Source organism: Physella acuta, unplaced genomic scaffold, assembly GCF_028476545.2.
Source record: "Physella acuta isolate Inbredline_101_S28 unplaced genomic scaffold, ASM2847654v3 ptg000966l, whole genome shotgun sequence".
NCBI lineage: Eukaryota > Metazoa > Mollusca > Gastropoda > Physidae > Physella > Physella acuta.
The window spans coordinates 237,070-249,371 of NW_026732483.1; the positions used below are offsets into that span (position 1 = coordinate 237,070).

The window sequence follows — 12,302 nt, forward strand, 5'->3', positions numbered from 1 at the left end:
CACGTGAATGTTATGTTTATCCTCATCCTCGACCTCAAGCAACCTCATTTCAAGCTTAACATTAATCTTAACTCTAACCTTAACTTAACCGTTACGGGAAACTGAACATTAACCAGATCGGTTTTTAAACCAGCACTGAATCGTGAACCTACAAACTTCGTGTAGCTTGTCTACTAACTACACCGTATCGTATCACTTCAATTATTTTTAGATTGCCACTACACCCCTCGCCTAGACTTCGTCATTCATTTAATTTAAACACTTAATACCTACACTCAGTGTAGAAATATCAACTACACTCAATGTTTGTATATTAGACCTGGGAGATGCAAACGTGCAACAGCTTGCGGTTCTGTAAAATTATCTATTCCATTTTAGCGTATCATTTAATAAAACTTGAGATTTACAGCACGGTAGTTTTACAAAAACTGTCGGACTAAGTTTGTTTTAACCTAACGCATCGATTTGAATCATTTATTTTCCTAAATTAGGTAAATTCGTTTTGTCCAATTTTGTTTATAGACTTTATTTATTAATTTAGATAAATGATATTAATAATAAGAAAATTAATAAAAAAAATTAAGAACACTTTAAAAAATAATATTTAGTGTTTTTTTCTTTTAAATTTATTTTATTGTTGTAAATGCAGTGTATAAAATGAAACAAAAACACTAAGTTGAAATTTTGTGTGAAAGGATAAGAGAAATTGATATTGCTTTTGTTTTCTGCAGCTGTTTATAATGAAGATAGCAGTTCTTCTCGTCGTGATGTGTCTTACAAAACTCTTTGGAGTATCGGACAGGCGAGTGAATTTAAATGTATTTAACGCATAATCCTGAAAATAAACACATTTGAATTTAACACAGAAACGTCTTTGAAAACTGGTTTATAAAAAAGTAAAATGCATTTTTAAAGTTTAAAAAAAATGTTTATGTGATTCAACAACTTTTAGAAGTAACCTAGATCGAAAATGATCTATTGGATTGTTTTACCATTGAAAAATAGTGTACCACTTTTTTAACGTCGGTCGCGATTTATAAAATCGTTAGGGAAAGTATACTAAATACATTTCAAATCTGACTGAAGTTGCTTTCTTTCCAACAACCAGCTGTTGTAGTTCCACCAACCAAAAATGCATCCTTCCATCGGACTGCTGCGTTGACCATGTCTGCTTGGGGTCAAGGTACAAGTCATTACATTTAATTAATTACTTATTGTATACCATCTTTTTGAAATGATGTCTGTTAAATCTGATCTGTCTTATATTGTATAAGAATATTGATTAAAGCTAGCTAATGGTGTAAACGATTTGGCTGAACATCAGTTATGTATTAGCTATATGCTTCAGTATAATGTATAATTGGCTTTGAGAAGCAATGGGTTTATATTGCAATTAGCTAAGTAATAGGTTCATAGTATATTCGGCCATTTCGATTTATACAACTTGTGAGGTTGAAGTCAAACAAATGTTATGATAAAATGGAAGTAGGATGTAAGTTACAAGATAAATCAATAAGACGTTGAGGTAGAGGTACTATCTTAACAACAGAAATACCTCTTAGATTTTTTATCTGCCATTCTATTAAATCCAGTATATTAATTTAATCAATGATTCGTATTTTTTTCATTCACAGTAAATTTGGTGGTACTTGCAATAAACTATCAGGATCAGTAATGTAGGATATTTTAAATCTTCGATTTTTTTTTTTTGCGCTAAGTTACTAGGCCTACACTATTTATAATTAAAACTAGGCATGCTGCCCAGCTTCGCTTAGGCTTTCGAAAACATTGAGAATTTGAATGCTTAATTAATTCGCCCGAGGGTCGGTCTACGACCTCAAGAGTTATGAAGAGGTTCCTCCGTGGACATTTTTTTTCGATTTATAGCTCATATAAGGTACCGGTCAGTCGAGGTCAGTTTTGACCCCCTCATCGTAGACTTTTCGGCCAACCGGCCCCCGTGTTCTGTCGCCCCAAGGCAAGATCCTGCCAAATTTGAAGCGCCTGCGGCGCCTGGAAGTGCCTTATCGGACACCCGACAATCTAGATCTAGATCTAGAATCCTAATTGAATTTTTTTTTTAAGTTTAGTCCGAGCAAAATAAAAATACATTAACCAAGTTGACTTGGTGGGTCTCGAACCCGCACCACCTGCGTGGTTTTTAGTACACTAACATCTCCGCTATTTAGGCACCTTATAAAATACAGAGAATGAAAGACGTATTTTAAAATCTTAACTTACGCGAATATGCCTATTCTTTCAAATTAATTTTTTTATCCCAAATTAGCCAGTTCCAAACAAAGATTTTGTATAAATAAATGTTATGAGTTTAGGCCGGAAAAATTGTATTGTATACATTTCATAGTGTACGTAGATCTAAATCAAATTTGAATGAAATAGTTCATTTCTTTTTTATTATAAACACGGCAGATGACGTCATTAGTAAGCAATACTGTCGTCACAGTTTTATGCGTTCTTTTACACATCTATTAATGCTTTTCCGGTTGCATAAATAATGCTGTTTCTCTACATTCGAATACGCCTTTATTTTATATTTTTCTTCTTTAAATAAAATTGTGGTTATACATTTAAAACATCTAACATATTATTTTCAACAAAAGTCCGTATAAAGTTCTTCATATATCGCTGCCGTTTCTGACGTGATGTCCGGCGAAAATTTTTTGCGGACAGAGAGAGAGAGAGATGTGCGAACGTGGCCCATTATAGTATTAGATAGTTGTATTTTCTAGATATTTGTACGCGTATACAACACTTTATAACTTACTACGTATTCCAACAATTAAGCTGTAGACAATCTTACACAAATATGTTTCTCATACCGCACCCTGGCCAAGTAACATCTCGTTTCTCGTACCGAACCCCTTACTTCACATATCAAATACCGCAACCCTACCCGAGAAATCTAACACGTAACATATCTCTACCACACCCTCACCTATAGACCACATCAACCGACACCAATAGTCAGCCTCAAATCTGGGACCCTAACATCCCCGACCCATACTTTAACCCTATCCCGATTTCTTTACTCCTTGCCTAAAAAAACACACCCCTAACCTAACACGCTACATCCTACACCTACACCGAGCCCTGCATTGAAACCTTAACTTCTCCTTCAATATGCAACACATCTCCCCACACATTTAGCTCACAAAAGCACGTCTACGTCCACATCTGTTTCATGTGTTTGAAAAATTGTTACCACACTTTACATTTGAAGTCAGCCTGAACATGCAACTCAACCCAAACATAAATACATATAAACTTAACACAGTCTGAACACAAAAATCAACCTAAACATAAATCCCTATAAACTCATCACTGCACCTCTTTTACTTGGACCTGTATGTTGAACTCACCTCCACTAAAGTTTTCCACACTGACCGATAGCTTCACTTATCCGCACTAAAACTTTCCTCTTGGACCGTTAGCTTAACTCACCTGACTGTTTTCCCTATGACCGTTGACTTTACTCACCTTTTTACCTTGGACTCTTAACTTGACTCCACTCCACTAATTACTTTTGTTTTCCCGCTAAAAACAATAGCACTACAATAGCAAAAAATAAACCGTGAGTGATCTCCCCTAAACTTGCTCAAATATTCTAATATAACACCACGGGTGATGGCAACTCGGGACGTAGACAATATTTTAAATCCATTTTTAATTACTTAAACTTTTTATAATAGAATAGAATCTCGTAAAAAAGAATGGCACAACCAATTGAACGCCAAATAAAATGTGCATAATAGTGCGGGATATTATTAGTACTTTATAAATTCACATGCGTTATTTTGAGAAATCGGAAATAGCGTAAATTACTACTTCCGCTTGACGGAAATTACTCAAATGTTGACTGAAGGCAGAGAATTAGAACTTTTACTTACATGTGAAGTTTCAATTATCTATCTGAAATAGTACTCAAGTTATAGGGTTTTTAAACATTAAAAGTAGAAAAAGCTCCACTTCCGGTTATCGGAAATCGCCCAAAAGATGATACGGAACTACGAGTTTGATAAAATACTTGTATGTTAAATTTCATCAACCTAGCCGTAACGGTACTCAAGTTATCGTGTTTACACATACACACAGACACACAGACACATACAGACATACTGACAAGATTGCAAAACTATGTTTTTCCGTCTTAGGGAGCCCTAAAACTTCGAGATTTGCAAAAATGTCGATTTTTTTTTGCACGATTACAAGACTTTTTCTATGCTTCGTATATACGAGAAAGTAAAAATAAGCATACATTCTCTTGTTATGAGAAGACAATATCAATTAAAAGAACATATTACTCATACCCTAGTCACAGATTCCAAAAAAAAACCACTAGGAGGAGATGGAAGTTGTTAACTACCCCCTCCCCCCCAGCTCAAAACGAGTTTCAGGGGTAATAGATTTCGGGCAGTATTTTTAATTTACTATTTTTGTGTTAATCTCCGCATATTTAAAAAAAAATAATGTATTTTTTATATTATTTTTACAGTGATAAGAATCATTAAAATCAACTTCGAGCAAAAATAATAAAAAGATGACACAAAACTTTCAGTTGTATAAGCGTTTTATTGACTTTACTTTCTCTGTCGTGATTTTGTCTTTTGTGCTTTTGTCTGTTTATCGTCCATCTTGGATAGAAACTAACGAGTTAAATTTCAACAATGTTTACCGGACCTATTTCTTACAGTGGGACCGAGTGGTCTAGCGGTACAAAGCTTGACTGCTAACCCGTAAGTCTCGAGTTCGAGTCCGGGTTCAAGTCAATAAACAGGTACACCCAAATCTGGTGGGTACCCAACTCACATTAGGGAAAGTAAAGGCCGAGAAGTCACAGAAACAAGTGAACTCTACTTCACTTGCCCTATAAAAATTAACTTTATTTTACTCAGATTTCTTTCAACCTAGGAACGTGTCTTGATTCGATAACAATGGGATGTGACTTAATTAAAGGCTATTTTTTTAAAATAATTAATGTATATAAATGTATATTTCCTGTATAACATATTCATTATATAGCCCTAGTATAAGTGTACTGCTTCTGTTCATTTCGCGTTTAGTTATTTTTACTCAAGCAGTTTTATTGCATTAAAATTGTTAAGTTTTTTTGAAAAAAAGATGTAATTGAAAACGTTTAAATAACATGCTTTAAAAGTTATGCTCTAAAAAGGAAAAAAAATATTTTTCTAATTTAATAAATAATAATGAATCAATGTTTAAAAGCTATTTTAACTAAAGCTTTTATATTTATATTAACTGTATATTATTCTCAATCGCAAATGGAAAATTTATTCTTGCAACAGAAAATAAATATCTTGTAGCTTAATAAGTAACATGCCACTTTATGCACATTTTATCGCATTTACGCGGTAGTTTAACACTGTTAGGTGTTCTTGCAATCAAAAGTTACAATCTCGTGAAAATAACATTTATGATTGAAACTACAATATATCAGAGAGCTTTTCTTTTTAAAACTATGTAGTTTTTATTAATATTTTAAAACATGTTCATTTTTTTAAATCGTAAAGTTTCTTGTAAATATAATAATGATATAATATAGTCTAGTATTTCAGGACAGTGGTACATACTTGTTTCTTTCTGATGACTTATAGAAGTGTAGATGCGAGTTTTTGTGCTTAGTTTTTTTTTTATTTAAATATGGATTCCAAGCGTTTCATATAGAAATTGTACAAAGCGTTTCAAAAAGACCAATAGTGTCACTCTTTTAAATGTGTGCATGTTTCTTGTCTCTATGTCTCTCGTGAATGTATCACTATTATCATTTTGGTGTCGACAGATTTGAGACGACAGCTTTGATATAATTTTGGTTAGGTGTCTACTTGATACAGCGATGTATACAGATCATTGAGATACAAAAATAAAGATAAATATATGGGGTAATTCTTATAGTAAAACAGATTCTAGTATTGTATGACGAGTAAGAAAAAACTTAGAAATACGGGACCACATGTAGTGTTAGCTATTTATTGTCAGAAACAACCAGTGGAACTGTTAAGCTTTGGTCATGGTCCATTCGGTCCAGTAGAAGACTCAGCACACAGGTCAGTCTCCTAATGTATGAGCTAGACGGTGACCAGAAAGATGCGCAGCGGAAAAAAAGCGCAAACAGAAAAGAGCGCAAACAGAAAAAGCACAAACAGAAAAGAGCTTAAACGAAATAAAAGCGCGCACAGAATTTTGCGCACATATTCGATGTGAAGCGTCAGAAAAATAAATGTAATAACATTATAATGAGCACCATCTCCATTCTTGAGATGTACATCTTTAAACAGAAAGTGTATCCTAGTGTGAATTGCAGCATCTAGGTATGTGATGTGCAACATTAGTGATGTGATGTGTAACATTAAGGATGGGATATGGAGCATTTAGGGATGTGATATGGGGCGTTTATGGATGTGATGTGCAACATTAGGGTTGTGATACGGGGCATTTATGGATGTGATGTGTAACATTTAGGAATGTGATGTGTACTCGTTAATAGTGTAAGTGCACCACTAAATAATGTAAAATGTACACCGTAATGATCTGTGTGCACTACTTATCGATGAGATGGGAACCAATTAACTATGTGCAATATTTAATCTACTTATGTTATTATATTTAAATGATGTTATTACAGCAATTCGGATAACGCTTGGTATTAACTCCTCTGATAATGTTCACGTAGAGCCCACTCTAGTATCACATGCACTAATGTTAAGTATTATTTAGTCTAAAAAATATGCGTATGTATATCGATCGTGTAGCAGCTTGATGTAAATTACCTAATTATCTATATCTGATGACTCTCTATAAGTATTACCTGAACTATATGTAAGTATTACCTGAACTATATGTAAGTATTACCTGAACTATATGTAAGTAGTACCTGAGCTATATATAAGTATTACCTGAACTATATGTAAGTATTACCTTAACCATCTATAATCTTCACCTACACTCTGTGAAGCTGATGATTACCTACAAGCCCAGTTAATACTTATAACAACACGCACGTGATGAAGTCATGCCAATTTAAACCATACACTTAGTCGAGATTAAGTGGTACTCAATCCAATTTATTTTAAGCTGATTGTTATACCAATGGTTGGATATTGCTGGATAACGCTGACTCATAGCCTAGATAAATAAATGCGAGTTAGCAAACCTAACTTTAAAAAGGGGTTAATACTATTATATGCTATTATATATCTAAACTAGAATAGATAACATCTTAGAAAGTTTAGATAGATCTTTAATTTTATTTTAAGGGATATCATTAACTAATGTAAAATTTGATGTTTATATTGTCTTTTTACAGGCAACATTAGGTTAAGGAACTATTTAATGTTGACATTTTCTTAATACTGTTAAATTACTATAACTAACTACAACTGTCCAGCCTCATTTGTAAGAAAAACATTTTAGTTTTCATCAGTTGATTGAAATGAAGGTCGCAGCTCTCCTTGTTCTGGTTTGTCTTGCTAACTTCTACAGCTCATCAAACGGGTGAGTACACTTGAAGGGTTTCAACACACACGTCTGAATTTAAAAGTAAAATTCACATTTAACATAAAAACATAATAGATGCGATACATTTGATTGTTTTTAGTTTAATGTAACATTAACATTAACATTGCTTAATAATACATAAAACTGTTAAATGCAAAGAAACTTGCATATATATATATATATATATATATATATATATATATATATATATATATATATATATATATATATATATGTATTTATGTATTTGTATATATGAATATGTATATATATATATGCTTGTATATATATGCTTATATACATATATAAGTAGTATATTAGGTCCCTTTTGGGTAGTATTTGCCTGGGGGTGGGGGATGTGGAGCAGGAGCAGAAGCAAAGATTATTTAGGAAAATACTCGGGATGCGGAGGGGGATGCGCAGGCGCCGCAGGAACAACGAGATATAGTAAAATACTCCCCCAACTAGGGGAGCAGGATGGGGAGGTTTAAATTTAAAATTTAAAATTGCAAAATTAAAATTAAAAAAAAAAATTAAATTAAATTTATTAAAATCAAACAAATAATCAAATTACGTAACTAGTTAATAAAAATTTACAAAACAAAATAAATGAAAAATCAAATTTAAATTAAAAAATAATAATTAAACTAATTAAAAAATAAACAAAGTCATTAAATTAAAATTACAAAATTAAAAATTTAAAAATTAAAATTTAAAAAAATAATTAAACTAATTAAAAACAAAGTAATTAATTAAAAATCTCATTAAAATTACGTAAGTAGATCACCACTGGTGATTACGTAACTAGGTCACCGATGGTGATAACGTCACAAGGTCACCGGTGGTGACCCACTGACCTACTCTCCCACCTGCTGAGTATTTTACTATATCTCGTTGTTCCTGCGCCACCACCAACCTTCCCATCCTGCTCCCTCAGGTGGGGGAGTATTTTCCTATATCTCGTTGTTCCTGCGGTTCCTCCGCCTCCCCCACCTTCCCCCAGATGGTGGAGTATTTTACTATATCTCGTTCCTGCGGCCACCACCACCACCCGAGTATTTTCCTATATCTCGTTGTTCCTGCGGCGCCTGCGCATCCCCCTCCGCATCCCGAGTAATTTCCTAAATAACCTTTGCTCCTGCTCCTGCTCCACATCCCCCACCCCCAGGCAAATAATACCCAAAAGGGACCTAATATACTACTTATATATATATATATATATATATATATATATATATATATATATATATATATATATATATATATATATATATATATATATATATATAATATATATATATATATATATATATATATATATATATATATATATATATATATATATATATATATATATATATATATATATATATATATATATATATATTAGCAAAGTGCTTTACTTTTAGTGTAAAAAATCATCGCTCATCTTGTTTTCATCATACAATTTTAATATTACATGACGTGATAACCATGAAATTTATCCAACAGTTGCTGCCAACGGACAGGTGAACCATGCATGGTCCAAGTTGACTGTTGTGGCGATAACAATTGCGAATTGTAATTATTTAGTTTTTTTTAAGGGTTTCAGGAAATATAATATATGTAAAAATGTTATGGTGTCCCAAATACCTTTCGGGGTTTGAAATAAGGTAAACCCACGACAATAGAAAAAAACCTATTACTTAGTGTTTGTAAATTATTGCGTTTAATATGAAAACAATATTGCCTTTAAACTTTTTTCTCTGGGGGAGGGGGTGCTCTTAATATTTTCGGGGGGGGGGGGAACATTAAAATATATTTGTTTCTATATAAAATATTGTTCATGGTGTGGGGGCGATAGACTTTTTTCGGGGATGGGAGTGTGCGGGAGGGGGGGGGGGGAGGCGGAGCAAAGTCTGTATGTAAAAGAAGTTAAAAATTCGAAATAAAATGTTTTGATAAGGTCATTCTAGGACTCGAATGGTTGTATCGCACAGTGTACTAAACTAAAGAGAACCCTCATTTTAATATTATTGTAGTAACTCTGTTACAATATCTATATATATAATTCTCTTCTGGGATCAGTTAGAAAACGAGCTGCAAGCGCCTCCTTGCAGTCCCCTCTCTTTCTCTCTATCACTATCACTACCACCCCCACCCCACCCCAACATTGTCTGGTGAGCGGCGTTCACTCTAAATTTTTACAAAGCTAAATGTTTACAAATCGTAGAGCCGTACAGCCGGGTTTCTATTAGGGGCAGATAATTTAGTTCGATTTTAAACTTTTTTAAGGTAACTAAGAAATAACTAAGAGGAGGCTGCTTTCACGGGGGGGGGGGGTGTAGGGTCGGGGTTAGGGGAAAGGGGAAAGGGGGGGGGGGGGTTAGTGTTTTAAAGCAAATATTTTCAGTGGCAGCATTGGTACTGTCGAATTTACAAATTATGAATTACTGAAAAGTAGAAAATAAAACAACTAAATAGCGGTGTATGATACGCTGCGGGTCGGCTGGTATAAGATAATTGAAAAAGTTCAATAGTTTGGATGCCATGACTTGTTTCGACTTCAGTCTCCCTGTCGTGTCAATCACTACACACATCTGACACATTGACATGTGTTTGCCATTGCTTTCTTGCATTTCATTGTCAAGTAGGTTTACCTATGTTTAGATATATAATAGATTTATTGTGCAGTCATATATATATATATATATATATATATATATATATATATATATATAGGTTCAGCCATACGTTTATTAATGTAAACGTTGTCTCTATATATATTCATTTAGCTGTAGTCATGTGTGCAGTTACGTATGCAGTTGTCTTTGAGTGATGTAATCAGATAAACTATAATGGTAGTGCAACTATTTATGTATGCAGTTGTCTTTAAGTGCGGTATCAGATACACCATAATGGTAGAGCAACTATTTTATTGGCACACGCTATCTCAAATTATATCCTAAAATGTATTTATTCAGATATTTTTCTTCCTAGAATGGGCCGTTTTGAAGGTACCTGTGATCACATGTACACCATAGTTCGAGGGTATGAGCGTTTTTTTTCGTCGTATATGTTTTTGTTTTCTCGAAATTCTTTGTCTAAATTTTACATGTTTAATAAGACTATGTATTCGCTGATCGTTACTATAACTGTTGTTTAAGACACACTTTAAAAAAATCTCATAATAGTTCATGTGAAGCTCGAAAGAGAAATGAAGTAGAAAAACATTTTTTTTTTTAAATGGCACTTATTAATTCAATCGGCTGAGATTTGATGTTGATTATTATTTTCCTTTAGGATCATTCTATTTATATATTTTATTTTATTTTAAAAATTAATTTCTTTTCAGATGAAAGACAACTGCCAAGATGTTCTAAATATATGATACTAACAACAGTTGCGTCATGTCGTTTTTATGTTACTTTATTTGATGTAATCTTTTTCTCACTGGAGAATTATATAAGAATATTAGGTACTACTAGAATACCCGTCATCCGTTGGATAACTGTGGGTTTCGGGGGTCATCCATCAAAAAACATCACGTCTGTCACTCAGAGGCATAGCGACCCTTCCCGGCGCCCGGGGACAAAGTTTTCGATTTGAACCCCCCCCTCAAACTTTTGATGTGCACCCCCCCCACTCAAACTTTCGATTTGAACCCCCCTCAACCTATCAATTTATTTTTCCAAACCATTTTGGCGCCCCAACATATGCCCCCCCCCCCCCCCCTTCCCCCTCCCCACCCCCCGCCTCCCCTTCCCCCCCCCCCACCCCCCGCCTCCCCTCCCCACCCCCTGCCTCCCCTCCCCTACCGTCCCCCCCCCCCCCTCCTCGGTACGCTACTGCAGTGTCACTTATCGTCACAAAAAACAGACCCCACATTCAAATATATGTTTTTTATCTTTTAAAAACACCGAAAACACCGATTTCGGACTATCCCTTCATAAACTGACGTCACAGGTGACCTACTCAACTCTACTTCACCTGCCCAGTGTCCTGCCAAGTCTCAGACAACATGTTTTTATCGTTTAAAAAACAATTCCAGCCGAGCATGTATCTGACCACACTATCCTTTCATATGCTTAGGACAAAGAAACAGATGAACTCTACTTCACCTGCCCTGTATCTTGCCAAGTTCAGATAGGCAACGTTATCATTCACATCTAAAAAAAAAAAATTGAAAAAAAAAATTTCATTGACATATTGGTCTAGAACCCGTGCCTCCTGCATGAGAGCTGACTACGCTACCATTTTAGCTATTTACTCGTGACGTCACAAGTGAATTTTTATACTATACTATGTGTCTCCTTATGCAACTTGATTTACGCGTATAGATTCTAGATCTAGATCTAAAAATAAGTCTAGTAGTACTAACTTTCAAATTAAATTTTATCTTAAATAAGCCAAACAAAGATTTATATAAAATAATTAAGGCCTGAAATAGATTCTAGATGTAGAATTTACATTAAGTCTAGATCCAGAATTTACATTGAATCTAGTGACCTACATCTAGGCTAGATCTAGATCTAGGCTAGATTCATAAATTTCCTTCGATAGCTGATCTTTAGATCTAGAGAAATTTATCGTAAAACTAAATGAAAAAGACAGTTGAAAATTGATATAAGTGTTGGAACGTAATAAATACAGCAAACGGACGTATTGTTTAAGTTATAGCCGGCAGAAAATTAGCTTTGTAACGCGTTAAACTTTTGAATGGGCCACAAAGTCTATGATGAAGTCCGCCATTTTTATCGTACCAAAAAGTTAACATATCAAGGGACGTC

General features: G+C 34.0%; 2 long non-coding RNA genes across 2 annotated transcripts; both read left to right on the forward strand.

Annotated features, from left to right (window-relative positions):
• Positions 1-1,103: 1,103 nt before the first annotated feature.
• On the forward strand, positions 1,104-4,415 carry LOC131953957 (uncharacterized). The gene is made up of 3 exons (XR_009388723.1): positions 1,104-1,183; positions 1,635-1,676; positions 4,334-4,415. It is a non-coding gene; the product is annotated as an uncharacterized LOC131953957 (long non-coding RNA).
• Positions 4,416-7,152: 2,737 nt separating this feature from the next.
• On the forward strand, positions 7,153-10,993 carry LOC131953950 (uncharacterized). Its single transcript, XR_009388717.1, has 5 exons — positions 7,153-7,205; positions 7,343-7,530; positions 9,025-9,093; positions 10,513-10,563; positions 10,868-10,993. It is a non-coding gene; the product is annotated as an uncharacterized LOC131953950 (long non-coding RNA).
• Positions 10,994-12,302: the final 1,309 nt, after the last annotated feature.